The sequence below is a fragment of the Pomacea canaliculata genome, linkage group LG6, assembly GCF_003073045.1.
Source record: "Pomacea canaliculata isolate SZHN2017 linkage group LG6, ASM307304v1, whole genome shotgun sequence".
In the NCBI taxonomy this organism is placed as follows: Eukaryota; Metazoa; Mollusca; class Gastropoda; order Architaenioglossa; family Ampullariidae; genus Pomacea; species Pomacea canaliculata.
This window is the reverse complement of record NC_037595.1, coordinates 4353565-4369679: the sequence shown is the minus strand read 5'-3', so window position 1 is coordinate 4369679 and position 16115 is coordinate 4353565. Positions and strand designations below refer to the sequence as shown.

The 16115-nt window shown below is 39.8% G+C and overlaps 1 long non-coding RNA gene across 1 annotated transcript; it reads right to left on the bottom strand.

Moving 5' to 3' along the window:
* Positions 1-285: 285 nt before the first annotated feature.
* LOC112566614 lies at positions 286-14887 on the bottom strand. Its single transcript, XR_003099667.1, has 4 exons — positions 14200-14887; positions 13267-13606; positions 1728-1942; positions 286-412 (listed from the first exon to the last, which is right to left on the bottom strand). It is a non-coding gene; the product is annotated as an uncharacterized LOC112566614 (long non-coding RNA).
* Positions 14888-16115: the final 1228 nt, after the last annotated feature.

The following is a 16115-nucleotide window of genomic DNA, read 5'->3' as shown; positions in this document are numbered from 1 at the left end:
GCAGCTCTAAATAACCAAAAATACGCGAAAAAAAGGTTCTTGCAGCTATTAGATAAAAAGACAGTTTTTAATCCATTTTCAAATGAGCTTTAGGAAGCACGAGAAACTCCTTGAAGAACAGAAACTGTATGTAACCTCTACTAAGCAGGATAGTACCCTTTGAAAAAGGTCAAGGAACCAGTCCATTGAAGGGTGGCTGTAAGTTATTCTGACCTCAGTTTACCGGTATCTTGAAAGACGAGGGCTTGTTGGTACCATACTCCTCACCGAGGTTTGGTACTGAGAGGACGGTAGACGATGTTTTCACGACTGCATTGCATCCAGTGGTCTGAGAGGCAAACGGAGGATTCACCTACTCGTCCATGTTTGTGTCTCAGCTTCCTGCACTGTTGCCGCCGATGTTTCCGCCTGACTGACAACAGTAATAACAAACTGTGGCGTCTGTACCAAGTCTTCTGTCGGGCTTCCTGCTATACATCACTGCATCACGTGCTGTTACAGTATTGGAACGTTACTTTCTTGCCAGTGCACACTGAATATTTATGATCGTAAAAATATATTTTTTATCGCACTTGGATTCAATCTAATTTGCTGAAAAATATTTTGTTCTTTCTTCCACGGTGGAGAAATCTCTATAAATATTTTGATCAAAGATGGATAAAATATTCATTGCCCTTGGTCATGATAGCTTTTGACCACCACCACCTCGGCTGAAACCTGCTAGAAGAATAGTAAAACTATTCCAAACAAACATTTTGACTAAAACCATGGCCCAAGCCAAGTAGACACCGAGAGCTTTCCCCTCAAAATGCCGATTGAGCGTTTCTGGTGACCATCTCAATTGTTGCGCCTCCAAACACTCAAGTTCTATTGACACCAGCAGCACCATCTGCCATTCATGTTCAAAGGGACTTGTTTTTTGCTTTGGCTAGTCGACATCAAGCTCAAGTTCTGGTGAGCACTTTTCCCCTCCCGGAAACTGTAGAATGCATTTTTCGGATAAACTACTGACAAAAAGTAGAACTATTCTTTACTATGAAAATATTTTTGCGGATACAAGAAACTTTCCAAATACAAGATCACTTATTTGTCTTGCTTTACCCGGCGAGAGGAAGGATAAAATAATGCGAGGAAGTACCTCGCTTTTCATGTGGTATTTCTGCACAAGGTGAAGGGACATCAAGGGTCTCTCACAAACAAACAAACGTGAAAATATTATTGCCGGAACTGAGACGTGAAACAGAAGCTAGTCCTCACAATGACACCGCCATCAACATGTGAGTGCACCGAACCAAGTGATTTCTTTGTCAAGATGTTTGGTACTTCTGTAACGACTGTCTTCTTTTCCTTCTCCTCTTTCTCTTCTGGAGGTTCTATTTTTTTTATTTAGTATCACAATTACACTGTATTTCATGTATTTGAGCACATTGTTAATTTATTTTTTTTCTTCTAGTTAATAAAGATTTATCTATCTTAGACTCTTGAGAGGAAGAGGGATATCTGGGTACAGTGATAAGATTACTGTGTTTATTCCTATCTTTTATCTTTCTCTTTGAAGATCATAAAGGTATTCATGTTCCTAAAAATGTTTCGTGTCACAGAATAGAAAATAGAAAATTAAGCTGCAAGCGCCAAATGGTCACGACAGCAGAAGGTAAACATTTAGGGGCGAAAACTAATTCCCAAGTTTCTTTGTACTGTATTCAGAATGTCCAACAAAAACTTACCTGCAGAGATAATAGGTGCAAAGTCACGAAAAGAGGCGAGAACACGTCTGGCTGTGTCAGATCTTCACTCCGCCATCACTTCTCGTGTCAGGATATACAGCTCCTGTTTTGATTCTCTCTTCCTCGTGCTTTCTTCTTGCTTTTTGTGCTTATTTGCACACACCGTTCTCTCGTCCCAGTTCTGACTCGAGGAAGGTGTCGATAAACTGTGAAACCTGCCCAAAAGCAATGCGAGTTTTTAGAGGAACACGCAGCAAGGGGAGGATGGTCCCGTTACAACGGCTTGCCACCGTACGAAGAACATCAGTGTTTAGGTTCTGATTATTATTAATAGTCTCTTCACTTCGTTTAGCCCAGTGAAAGATTTTGAATCCAATACCGTATTTTGTTGTAACATTTTACGAAGAAACTTTTATTTTGTTCCCTCACATCTTTCTGTGAGCAAAACGGAACACCCTAATAGGGACACAGTGGTTTATATTTGAAAATATGTGTTTAAATGCGAATGTATTGAAATGTGGCCTTTCAATGCTTTATAACACATTCAGTCATTTAATACGGTGCTCCGTTGTGGTAAAAAAAAAGCGTCCATGAATGGATGGTGATAGCTAAATAATACAATTTCCAAAGAACACAGAAGCTTCACCGTAAGAAAAATGAAAAAGCGACACCAAAGCAATGTAATCAATAACAAGTACAGCATGGTTTACACAAATAACACTGAAAATAAGCGAAAAATAAGAAATAGAAATAAAATAGAAATACTGTAGGAATAGTTGTAGAAATTCATTGTAGACATAAACGACATGAAATACGGAAAACAGCAAAACAAAATAAAATCTGAGAAGACACATTTCCGTCAGTTTAATATCGTCTGCCATTTTCGTGGAAGCTCAAACATGTTCTTGATAGAGTAAGAATACAAAGAAAATTAAATTGAGATAAACGTTGAATATTCAACAGTTCCAACTTCAACGGGGATTAATAAGAAGAAAATTTCTGAAAACAAACTGTATCCCAGTGCCACGTGTGCCACGAAAGTCAGACAAAAACCAAGAAAGCGGCCAAAGCAGATCTTGCAGACAGAAAGCCAAACCCAACTGTTCCTGACAAGTAAAGGGCTGCTTGCGACCCCTGCGAACCGACACGAGCGTTTGGCAAACTAATTTTGTCTGTAATCACTCCTCCGCCCTACAAGGGTCCCTTTTTGTGTTACAACTCGTAAACTGTCTGGGCTTTATTGGGGTTCATCTACCCGAAGGTACCCGCACTACCTTAGAACATGTGCTCGCGCAAAAGAAGAAACACTTTGTTCGTAAACGTCCATCACTTAACGCTGGCTTCTACTGTCTGTCTCTCTACACCGCCCGCCCGCCGTCTGTGAGAACGCGCCAGATGGAACAAGACATGCCAGTCCTCTTTTATTGCCCAGTACTTAACCCTTTCTTCCTCATGTGCGCACTTCGGGACTTGAGTCTGTTCTACCTGCTACACTGGCAGCCGTAATGGAAGCCATTGTTGTGATGAAAGGCCGTTAACTGATGCAAACGTTTACAGTGGGAAAACAGTCTATCGTCTTAAGCTAGTGAATTTTTTTTTCATTCGTTTGGAAGAAGCAGAAAGGGAAAAGCCTGTTTCCTGAAAAACTACAAGAACCCGAGTCAAGAATACACGGTGCAAGTCAGGACCTTGAATTCATTTCCAGCCTCAGTTTCATGCCTGTTGTGGTCGACTGTGTGTACGCACTATGTTATCTTAGACCATTGATGCATGGACGTGTATAGGTGGACTGCTGTCTGTCTGCCAGGACCAACGCTTAGCCTCTTGCGAAGTTCTCCACTGTTAGTCTCGGCGAGCCTAAACAAAGAATGAGACTAAACCGGAAGCTTTGTAGTCTCATGCCTCGTTTTAGTAGTTAACTGGGGAAAAAAAATCGTCTGCCAGCAGTCCAGTAATGCAAGTTCGTGATTGATGCTGTCAGCCAGTGTCCAGGGGAGTTAAGACTCTCAACTAGTGTCCAAGGGAGTTAAGTCGGGAGCTGCTCTAGGTGGAATTGTGGTTGGTTTCTTTTCAGTAGCGAAAACGCCACCTCCATATCACTATCAGCAATAAAATAAGTATACTGTGAGCGGGATGGGAGATAAATCAACGTTCCCCAGAGGAGGTCGTCAAATGTCCAGGGTTACTTCATGCGTTCCTGACCTTCTGGCCATCCCCTTAGTCTCTGAACTTTTGGCAACTGAATTTTTAGGCTTTCGACAACCTTAGTCTTTGTGTTTTTGACCAGTGATTGTTGTGTAAAGCTCTGGAATTCAATCATACATGCACGCGCACACACATTGAAGCAGGAAAAAGAGAGAAAGATCGGGGTGAGAACTCAGAAGCACAAGAAGCTACAGAAAGTGAGTGAGATGTGTTCAGCTGTGCTGTGAGTCACCTGATTAGGCGTCACCTATAAGAAACCTATTCTCGCCAAGAGAGTGCCACGTTTCGCCTTCACGTGCCAAAGGGAATATTACCGTCTTCGTCGTGCAGACGTCAAGGTAACTCGAATACCTTGCCTATGAACAGCCATGAAAACATTTGCTGCACTCTGCAAAAAAAAAAAAATGCAAGTGGTCAAACAAGGCTGTCGACAACGAAGTCCTGTCTGGTTAGAGGTACTGGAATTCTGGATCATGGGCCTGGCAAATATTGGGATATGAACACGATAAATAAAAACCGAAGTAAACCACGAGCGGTCCTGAGATAAATTTATGGCCATCTAAATCGTAAATCCTGTATGAAGGAATTAATATCGTAATTTGCTTGAGGCTCGATATTAAACTTTATGAGGACTATTAAGTAGTTAATAATCAGCTTATATCGACTGCCATCGTGTGAGATTTTTAGCATTTGGAACATCTACACAAACAAAAACACATAACCGGAAATGAGAAGCACGTCTGTCTAATCAAACAATCAAATATACTGTCTGTCTAGTGCTGTTTTCAATCTCTCTGTTTGTTCCATTCATCCCACTGAGCCAAAGGTCAAGCTGGTAGAGAGTAAGAAAGGTCGGGGATGTAACAGCGTTTTAACTGCGCTCGGCAAAACACGGGGACTCTCAACACAAACTTGCTTTGCATGGAAAAACAGGATGCAGTCTCTGGAAATGGAAGACAATTGTTGTGTAATCATTGTTATTATTCGTATTACTGCAGGTTATTTATATTAGGAGGCTTGCTAGATGCCATTTTGCAGGGCAGGTATATTTTTACCTGTGTTTTGATAGTGAGAGTCTTAGAAATGGCGGAGGACTTGCTCGGTTTGTAAATAAACGTCTGGTGCACATAATGCGCAGCTGGCGCACACTCGCATCAAGCACTCTTCCCGGGATTTATCGTCTCCAGACTCTGACATCCGTTCACTGAGAAAACATTTTCAGAACCACTGTAAATCAGACGGTCCTTCTTCATCAGCCTACTGGTCTCTACGTATTTATTACCTTCTCACATTCGATTGTCTGTCTCTCGTGAGTACTTCATAGGAGTGATAATCATTACTAGTCAAGTGAGGTACACTTATTCTTTTCTCTTTCCCTCTCTCTCGAAGGTGAGGTTAGGAAGGTAGAGACTTCTCAGGAATTACATCCATTGGGTAATTTACAAAGATATCCATGTAATCAGAAGTCGTAAAATCAAGGAAGTCTGTAACTGTCATAACTCAGAAAAGAGGGGACTGGGCATGCAAAAGTTATATAATTACATACCTAAAGAGAGAACACATAAACAAACCTCTGAACTGCCCATCAGTTTTCTGCCAGTTCAAATCCGTTTAATAGATAAAGAAATTATGACATCAGAATTCTTGTATGCACGTGAAGGACAGTAGACATTTGTGCGTGCGTCTGTGAACACCTTTTCTTTGTGCTTCATGGTAAAAGGAATCTAGAGGATATCTTCCAAATCATTTTGTGTGAGAAGATACAAGTGCTTAGGAAAGACACCGAAATCAGGAAAATATTCACGGAAATTTTTTGGAAATCAACGAAATCCACATGTAAAGCTTACTTGCGATAAATTCTTTCTAGCGGTAAAGCTAACTTTAAAAAAAAGAAAAGAAAAATAAAACTCTCTCGTTCTTTTCCACCTTGTTTTACAACAAACTACTTTCTTCTACAGAATGCAGTGTTGGCGGCACTTCAGACCCATCTTTTCTCTGTCCCTGTAATGACGGTCGGTGCAAGCCGTCTGCTGGCAAAACAGAAACTAGTTTTACCAGTTTTATTTTATTCCACACACCAGACTTTCAAGTACATGCTCTGCCATGTATATACCTGGAAACAGAAATTCACTCCCGTTATTTATTATGATAAGATTGTCCAAAACTGCAAGTTTTACTGCAAAACGAAAAGCGCAGGAGGCATTCAAGGTCGTTTCTGTATTGTTTCCTGCATTTTTTTTAGGTAACCCCAAACCACGAAGAAAGCAGAAGATAATCGGGTGGGAGTGCACTTGTCACATCTTGGCTTCAGCGTGTTGGTGAGCTGTTGCTGAATACCTGCAGCGCATAAATTTCACGCTTGGTGTAGGCGTGGTGTGTAGGAACACAACAGGGGGACAGCACAATGCATGCACCCGTCAGTTGTTCAAGTGCGTCTTCATCCTGATTTTCTTCCAACAGATTTCGTTGAGTACTTGGGAAGATTTTGTCTCGGCTTTCGCGATAAGTAGGGAGGCCAGGTCATAATTTGTCGGGATTTTTGTTTTTGTTTTTTGTTTTTTGGTTTTTTTTTGTTTTGTTTGTTTGTTTGGTTTTTTTTTTTTTTTGGTTTGTTTGTTTTAACTTGGAGGGTATTTAAAGACCAACCTGAATGGCTTGCGTTTTTTTCCAGCTGTCAGTAGCTGGAGGGGGCATAAACCTAACCTGTAAATTTTAGCTTCAAAATCCATGCCTTGATTAATTATCCGCTACGATTCACACCTGCGATCAACAAGCCGTAACAGCGTACTACGTCACGTTGGTACACCATTCACAACATTGCCAGTCGTCAGCAGCCATCTGAGCGACAGTTCCAGTTATTCGGACTTTGAAAGTCTGCCTTTCTCGTGCTAAAGTAGCAGTTTCTTCAGAACCACGAGAAATGCAGACTGTCAGCGTCCGATTAATTTGAACTGTCGCTCATTCTCTCTCTCTCTCGCTTTCTCCGAATGGATCAGCAAGTATGCTTTCTTTACATCTAGTCCTCGCCCTAAGAAGCATAAATTTTGTTAATCTGATGGACTGGTAGAGTAACAATACAATTTTAAAGTAAAGAAAATCTAATTAATGAAATGAAGAAAGAAAGGGAGAAATTGTTTGCATGAATTCGTATGTGATGTCACGAAGTAGCTACAATATGTTTCTGTTATTTGTCTCTTAAATATGATTTAATAACACTACTTGAAGAGGAGATGGTTGATATTTCCTACTTTCATATATCACCAAATTGTAACCCCTTCATCAAGCCATGAATGAGATTAATATTTCACTCCCCCGACACTACTCACTCTTGAGTTCAGACTTGCTAACCCAATCTGTAACACCAAGCAGCTTCTTCAGAGCTGTAGACTTGTTTTCAAAGGAGCACTCTCATGTTCGGCCAAAGGACAGCAGTGATGTTGATAGAGTACATGAATTCTTTGTCACCCAAGACAGAGTAGTCTTGTCAAAACCTTCTCGTCACTCTTGTTGCTGTCCATTCATAGCACCAGCACATGGGCGGCGGGCACGTGCTTTGAAGACTCGCTCCTCCTGCCAGTCACCGGCGTCGAACGTGAGGTCGCCAAAGCTGCCTCTGGATGTTAGAGGGGAGGGGTACGACATGTACCGGGTAACGTTCATACTTTCTTAACACCTGGTGCCAGGTGCACAACACGCGAGCCCCATGGTTAATGTGAAGCAGTAAACCAAAACGATCATAAACTTTAAGCATTTCTATTCTGCTTTCTTCGCCTCGAAACTGAAGACTTTTATGTATTATTATCACAGTAAATAACGGTAGGAGTTCCGTTTTCATGCGGAAATATGCGAGAGCATGTACTTGGAAACCTTTGCATTTGGATTAAAATAAAACCGATAAGATAAGTATCTGTAAGCTAAAAGACGTTCTTGACGGGGCTAAGTGCCGGAAGCTTTGTAGTAGCATGCCTCGTTTTAGTAGTTAACTGGAAAGAATCGTCTGCCAGCAGTCCAGTAATACAAGTTTGTGGTACCACAGGGCAATAAGTACCTACACTGCTGAACAAGTCCAAGGTCTTACAATTGAGATGAGATAATCGAATAGCTAACGCCCTCCTTGGAAACTTGATGGATGGAGGGATTAAAAAGAACCTGTTTATAACACATGTACTCCTCTGACACACATCGCTCGTTACAAATGCTCACTCACAAAGCAGAGACAGCCATGTACTTCCTATGACCACACCTAAAAGCCGGCCCCAGGAATGCAACATTCTAGACACCGAAACAGGCTTTTCTGGTTAATTAGCAACTTTGAAAGCTTTAATTCTCACTAGCTTACATGAAATGTGGCAATGAGAATAGCGATGTATGTACCTGGCTCTTATTCTGTGAATATTTAAACAAGACTGTTCGGCAATTTCAGACATTGTTTATAGGCAAGTCTAGGGCAATACACAATTTTTTCATTCTGGTTTAGTTAAAGATCGTTGTTCTTAATCATTAATTTGACATCCACTTTCACTGTGGCTGATGTAACGAATTGAAAGTTTTAAAATGTTGTTGATGGAAAATGAAACCGGCTCAGTTTAAGAACCGATATTTAAAAATACACAAGATCTTTCTTCCCTCCCAGTGACAAGAACAATATCATATTAGGAAACGGACTTTCTTTAGAGAAAGGAGCAGGATGAGCAGAATTTGCTACCGTGTAGAAACGCAGATAATGATATGGATGCAAAAAGTAGAGAGAGCATTAGACGTCTGCGTAAAACAAAAAAAATTGTTTAGATATTTTTACTACATTTAAATTTTTAATGACCAAAGATTGACCTTTTAGCGCGTCTAAGTAAGAGGCCATCTCAAGACGAGGCCTTTGAAACGCAAAAATCTGTGGAGGATATCGGATCTCCCCCTAAATTGTGAAAAGCGAGACTTACACACACACAAACACATATATATAGCACCTATCAAGTACAGTGGCAGTTTTACAGGAGTTTAAGTGTAGCATGTGTGACGGGTGTTTTACCTCTATCACTCACTTGATTTGAGAAAATAAAGGATATCTGTTTTATATATTTCAGGCATAACAAATTCTCATAATGTTTAAATAAAGCAACATTAATGTCAAAGATACTGCCGAGGATCCAAATGCACTCTTAAATGTGAAAAGAAGAATCTGCACTGAAACGCTGTTGAAAGGAGAGACATGATCTCTTTTTAATTGAATATGAATGAAATTTTTCTTCTTTCTTGAACTTCAGACTTTTAAATTCGCCGTGAACATTTCAGACGTTCTGGCCAAATATAAAGACTAGCATTTCCTTCGGGTATAAAAATAATAACAAAAACCTGGCGAAGTAACTCACATCAACATGGTACGCTGAGCCTGGGAATAATATAAAAGGCGATATATTTTTCAGCGTCTCACCCGAATCATGAATCTGAATTCTTTTAATTTTCCCTTTGAGGCTCTTGAAATCAGCACAACAGTTTTAAGAGAGACTAAAAGTCGTCTGGATTCTTATGTCTGCTTGCAGTGTTGCCTTGTTAATGTCAAACATGCCTATAAAAGAAAAAAAAAAAGACGAGCTCTCGTGATTTTGTTGACCACACGGCAGCTGCAGCCAAAGTCCTGGAGGCACATATCATGCGAGCTTCCCCAGCAATCAGATCTCCTCGTGAACTCTCGAGCAAGCTTTAAATTTTTTTCTCTCCTTCTTTATTGCATCTTGAAACAACACAACTCCATCTTGCAGGTGACGTATAACGTTGCACAGAAGTGCAATCGTTGACAATCAGCCCCACACACGAGTTAACAGACCCAGAGAGGTGAAAATCTACCCGTGGCACTTGGCTGATACGGTCGTTACAACGACTCTGTTGCAAACTTAAGGAGTTGTGATGCTACCAGTCTTATCACCTGGACAACATGCCACCCTGGGTTTGGTAGCACGCCAAGAACAAACATCTGTTGTCTTTCATGGGAACCTACACTTAACATACTCGCATTATTTGTTGAAATATACTGTTGAAAACATCACCTTCATTTTCGGGTTCAGTACCTTAGAATGTCTTTCTAAAGCAGAAAATTATTGAAAAACTTATTTGAAAGTTTGTTAAAAGCCTTAACAGGCAACGTGATTTTGCCAGAAACCAAACCAGTCTCTTTCGTGGAGTGCCAAGAATCATCTAAAACTGAGCGAGAAATGGTCCAACATGTAAGCGGAATGCGTCTCTAGGACATTTCACTATTGAATATGGGAAAGACTGCAAGTCACCTGCATGTCACATCTGACCTAAAGATAAATCAGTGTATCCTTGTGTGTATTTATGGTCGTTTTGGGGAGAAGTTTCAAATATACCTCCAAGATAATATCTTTTTAAAAAAAAAATGCGCCAGTTTGAGAGTCCCCAAATCAATCACAAACGAAATAAGAGACAAAAAAAATCTAACAAAAAAAAACAAACCAAACACTAAAGCAGTCAATTGATCGCTATACACAAAGTATAAAGTGTACCTTATGGTTGAAATATCTAAAAACATAAGGTATAAAATTTATATGGTTAATGCATAGTTTGAAAAGCGCTCTAGAAAGAAATAGAACCAGACAAACGAACGAACTGAGATATAATTGTCATTTTTTATGTATATTAGCAACTAGATAAAAATTATCGCTTAGTTAGGTGAAGCTAAATATATATCTCAAGGGATAAGGTGCAAGAAAAAGGAAAGACTTAATTGCAGTTACAGCTTCCCTATGTGCACTGTTCGGTTACATGCAACAGTCACACCAGTAACTGTGTTAACGTCTGAGTTTAATTCGCAGCGAGTGGCTCTCAGACGGGATCGTGTTCTTGATTGAGTATTTTCAATGCATGCTTGAGAAGACTGATGGGTGATGGTGTCTGTGCTGGCATTGCTTGATTGGAGCGCAGTGTTTGATACCATAGACCATGTCGTCTTGCTTGAGAGACTCCGTGAAACATTTGGTTTTGATTGCTTGGTTTCGCTCTAATGTGTATGGTTGTGTGCATGGAATGTCGGGGATGACATTCAGTCCTCTCCATGCCCACTGAACAAGGGGGTTCCACAGGGCTCGGTACTCGGTCCAGTGCTCCTCACACTACACGGTCAATCCTGCTCCGATTTTATCAGCGTTCTTGACAGTTCCTTTCTTGAGTACCCTGACAACATTAACTTGTTCAAAAGCTGCCTACCCCAAACATTTCCTCAGTGCTTTGACTGGCGCTCAGGTGTTAGTGATGTTCAATAAGATTAAAATAATTTCTGACAAAACAAGTCATGTAAGTTGGCTAATCCCCCTTTCTCTGTCTTTTAGATAACTTCATTGACGCTGGAGTCGGAGTACCTTTCCAAACTTCTGTAACATATTTTGGCATCTTTATCAAAATCTTTTCGTGAAACTTGTTAGTTCCATCTGCCGAGCAGCCTTCTGACAACTTCTCAAGACTGTGAAAGGTAATACTGCTAGACTTCTCTCATCATTGACTACTTGAGGGTTTATCCTTTGACCAGATAGTGGGGTTGCAAAGAATTTTCACTACAATGCTGCGAGGCTTCTTCTCCGTAAAATATAACCATGAGCACATTACTCCTTTTCTTAGGGAACTTCTTTCGTTCCAGTGAAATTTGTACATTGTACAAAGTTGTAACGCTTAACTTTTCGCCATTTTGAGGGCACGCTTCGAGCGTATTTTTCTGCAACTCTGTCCACATATTTTCCTTCTAGGCTCTCAGTTTCTCTAGAAAAAAATCTGCTGTCCCTGGGATTAACTTAAAGTCCTTTGGTGTTCGTATGTTTACCCCTAGTTGCCCCAGCTGTGTGGGATTCCCTTCCCCTTCACCTGAAATGTGCATCATCATTGTCAGCTTTTAAGCAGCGGTTGAAGACACACTTTGATAGTATGTGCTTGGTTGTTGAGATAATTCAGAATCCTGTTATGCTGTTTTTATGATCTTAGTGTTATTTTATTTATTAAGTATTTTTTAAAGCGATGTGAGCCATTAGTAATCTAACTCTATTATAAGTAATCCTCATTATTATTAAAACCTGGTTCCAAAGAGGAAACAAAATACCCCTAAATTTGAAAATAAAAGATAGCATCTAGTCTTTACTGGCAACAACATTTACGTGCAGAAATATCAGATTTTATTACACAATTTTAGGATAATGCTTGGCGCAGTCTTCATCCTTCCGTAGTAAATTAGAATGTCCAGCGGAGCGAAATACTATGCCGTGGGAAACTTTATCGTAACAGGCAAGTACAGCGACAAAGTGTGACATTTTTCTTATGTCAGCCAGGCATTTCGTCAGGTGCCCAGGTGTCAAGCTATATCGTCTTAAATGTATTAGTTCCTGTAGCATCTTTTACGCTATAGAGAGCCTGAAGAGTGTCAGTTCTCTTTCTGACAGGCCAGTAACTCACCCCATATGTTCTCAGTGGGGTTTTCCTTTAGGCATATTTATGGACATTAAAGCTGGCACACCAGCAGTTTTCTGTGCAACAAAAACAAGGTGAGTTATATGCGGCAGGAATTAAGGTGTACATCCTAATCCATTTTTCCTTTTTATGTGGGCCCGAAACGAAACAAAGCAACTGGCCATCTCCGTTTAGCAGGTATTTTAAATAGAAAGCCCACTGCCGTGGTTTACAGCTCCGTATACAGAAAAGCAGCCGTTTATCAATATTTCCGTAGTCCTGGCTACAGCTGGAAGCATCTGCTTGAAGCAACATCGCAACATGGAGATGTTACAAACTATGGAAACTACCTGACGTAAGAATACACAGTCTGTACCGATGTCCTTATTACTCATTTCTGTCAACAGTCGTTTCTATCCCTCGCTCTTTCATTATGTGTGTGTGTGTGTCTAATTCACACCAAAAAATTCAGTCATTGCATTTTTTTTCAATCGATCAGTTAGTCGAGTCCACTTTAAATCAAGTGATAACAATTTTGATTTCTAGTCAATACAAAAGAATCCTACAAAAGCGTGGCTTTTATAACTGATAAATGTACGATAAAACTTCTATGGCAGATGAAGATGAAAGCAATGTGTAAAAGCAAAGGAAAACAATACAATTAGAATGCAAGAAGTGTGAATGTGCACATATCTGCTGTATTTACTGTCACAGTTTTTGCTTTTACAAGTGCTGTCAAATCTAAGAAATCAAAAGTATCAAGGGCTTTAAGAGCTTCTCACTACCGAAATATTCTTAACAAAATTAATCATAAGAAAAACTGAAAAAAAAATCTATCAATACTGCTAACCGCATTTTACTACTTCACTAAATAGTGCGTGATGTCTCTTACCGTTGCTGGCTTTAGAGAGGCCAGCTCTCTGTTGATCGTTTTTCTGCATTATTTTGAAATATCTCGCCTTTTGTCTGTTTGGATTTCTTGTTGGAATCCTTTTTAATTGTCTTTGACTGGTTTTCCTTCCTTGTGGCCTTTGTTCTTCCTTTTCAGCTTTCCACTTTCATGTGGACTTTTTCTCTAGGTTGTTTTTCGTTTGTGTAGGCACGGAACTCGCAGAATGTCCGTGGTGGAAGTCACCGGCAGATGGACCTTAAATGCGCCAGCCGCGTTTCTGTATTTGAATGCAGTATAGTCTTTCTCATCCGCAAGGTGGCGATGGAACTAGCTTTCCCATCTGCAATCACGACGTTTCTATTTATCTATTCTGTCTATAAATATATTGAATATTTTGTCTTTGTCTTGCGCATGTAGCTTTAAAGTCATGTTTTAAATGTCATCGTTTATTTTTGCATGTTTCGAATATGTCAAACACTTTGAGCTCTCTTTTGTGGTCGGAAAAAGCGCTTAATTAAATATTATTGTTGTAAAACGCTATGAGTCCGGCGTTGGTGCTAGGGAAAAGGGCCTATATAAATGCTGTATTGAATGATCCTTGCTGCTTTCTTTATTCATCGTTTTTACTTTCTTGAACCAGCGGTCAGTAGATGAGAGTGGCACGTATCGTCTGTATTTTCATTATATTGGAATCAAAGAGTACTAACGATGGTGACATTGTGCCTAGTACCAAACACCATACGATTGTTTTCTACATGTCTAGCTATTTGTGGATACATTGTGCGAGGATCAAAAGCCTGAAAATTCGTTGATGCATGTATTTGTCGTGTTATCAAAGACATTACATTGCTGACATATTCCAAATGTGTATGTTAGTTTTTTTTAAAACATTTTTATACAAATAATTTGATCCCAGTAGTCGATTTTACTCACACACTGATGTCAGCTTCATCCTCAAGCATTCTTTTACACGTTCAGGTTTTTTTCTAGAAACTACGACATAGAGATCTAATTCATCCAAGATCCGGGTATTCGTCTCTTCCAGAGTGAAGCAGACGACTCCCACATACCAAAGCTATGACGTCATTTCCTTCCTTCAGACGTTCTTCACAAATGACGTTTCCCGCAGACTCCAGTCTTCCAGTTGCCACCGGCTGCTACACGAACATTTTCTCCTTTTTAAGGCCGAGAGTATCAGATGTGACCAATGGCGTACTTTGTCACTTTCGGTTCTGTCTGCGCATGAGCCAAGACTGTCGTCTGCTCTCGCCCCGTACTTCAGCTACCGAGGTTTGTAAGCCCTCCCAGCAGCTTGTGTTTACAGCCATGCGTGTGTATGAGAAGAGGGTGAGACTGGACATAAACTAAGCGATGTGAACTGAATTTTTCAAAAGATGGCGAGTCACTAGCTTTCAGAGCAAATTTAATTTTAACTGACATGAGTCCGTGCATTTTAACTTTCACTGTTGAATTTTACTTTAGTGTTATATTTGTCTTTCGTCTTCATCCAGTATTTTAGAAATGTTTCTTGACCTGATATCCAGTTTCGGCAACAGATGATTGTTCGCATCTAATTATGTCTGTTCACTGTCATATGTCATATGCTGTCATACGTCCTTACTCTTACACGGGAAGTTGGTTTCTGCAAAACGACTTATTCAAAGGCATAAAGTACATTAGTACTGTATACGCCATATTCGTGAAATGAGTTTTTTACATTTAATTGTTTTGTTGTCTCACTGTTACTGTTTCACATCAGTTCGCGGTTAATGAAACAACACTTTCGAAACAATGTAGTCACCGTCCATCGTGTTCACGGACATAAAAAGAGACAGGGAAAGAATGAGAGAGTGACTCTGAGTAGAGGTGAAACATTCTGACCAACATCGCTGCTCATTTAAAAAAAAAATATACACACACAAAGAAAATTAATCACATTATTTATTCAACATTAATGTCATTTTAAAGACTCGAAAAAGAACATGACACAATAATGGACCGATTCTTCTGGCTAAGAATCTTTTAAAAGAAGCAACGGTAGCAGTTTTCTCTCTTACAAAAGCAACAAGTTTGCCCAAGACCCAGCATTCATTAGAAATCAGCGAAGGGCAATAATCAACAGGATCTTTTAGTGTCGTTGATTGTACGTGCTAAAAACCAAAAACCCACAAATAATTTCTACCAAAAAAATTCTGTAATAATGCTGAAAATGTATCATCCACAGAAATGACGTACAAAAATGTCATTTTTCAACTGCTCTAACACTTTTAAGTCCCCACTTTTATACTCTTCCTCTGCTATATATGTATAGCCGCGAAAGACACCAAGCAAACAGAAAAAAATCACCTCTGTAAACTAGACTGCAAAAGAATCAGTCCTTAACAGGCAGGTCACGCTTGAAAACGTGCAGAAACACTTGCCTCGCGCACTACAATCATATGCCGTAAGAACGAACACTTTCCAAAACAAATTACACCTGTTGTACTACAGGTTACTGTTCAAATTTAAGAAATGCAAACATGAAAAACAGATAGTAGGGTGGGTATGGGGTAAATGACTCAATTCATTTCAATGCAATAAGCACTGTCAGTATCGTATCGTCTTGCATTAACTATAAGTCCTTTCTATTTTTTAGAAGTCTACTCTTTTGAAAGAAAAAGTCTTGATACTTTGCATTACGCAGAAGCCAACATTCTAAGCGAAAACAAATCATCAGACGTGACCTGCCTTCAAATTTCCAACGTACAATGGTATCACTTTGAACAAGCAACAAACATCACAACACTGCATGTTTTTGGTTTCAAACAGCGGCTCAAACAGTTCTGTGTGCATAAGGTGATGTGTGGTGT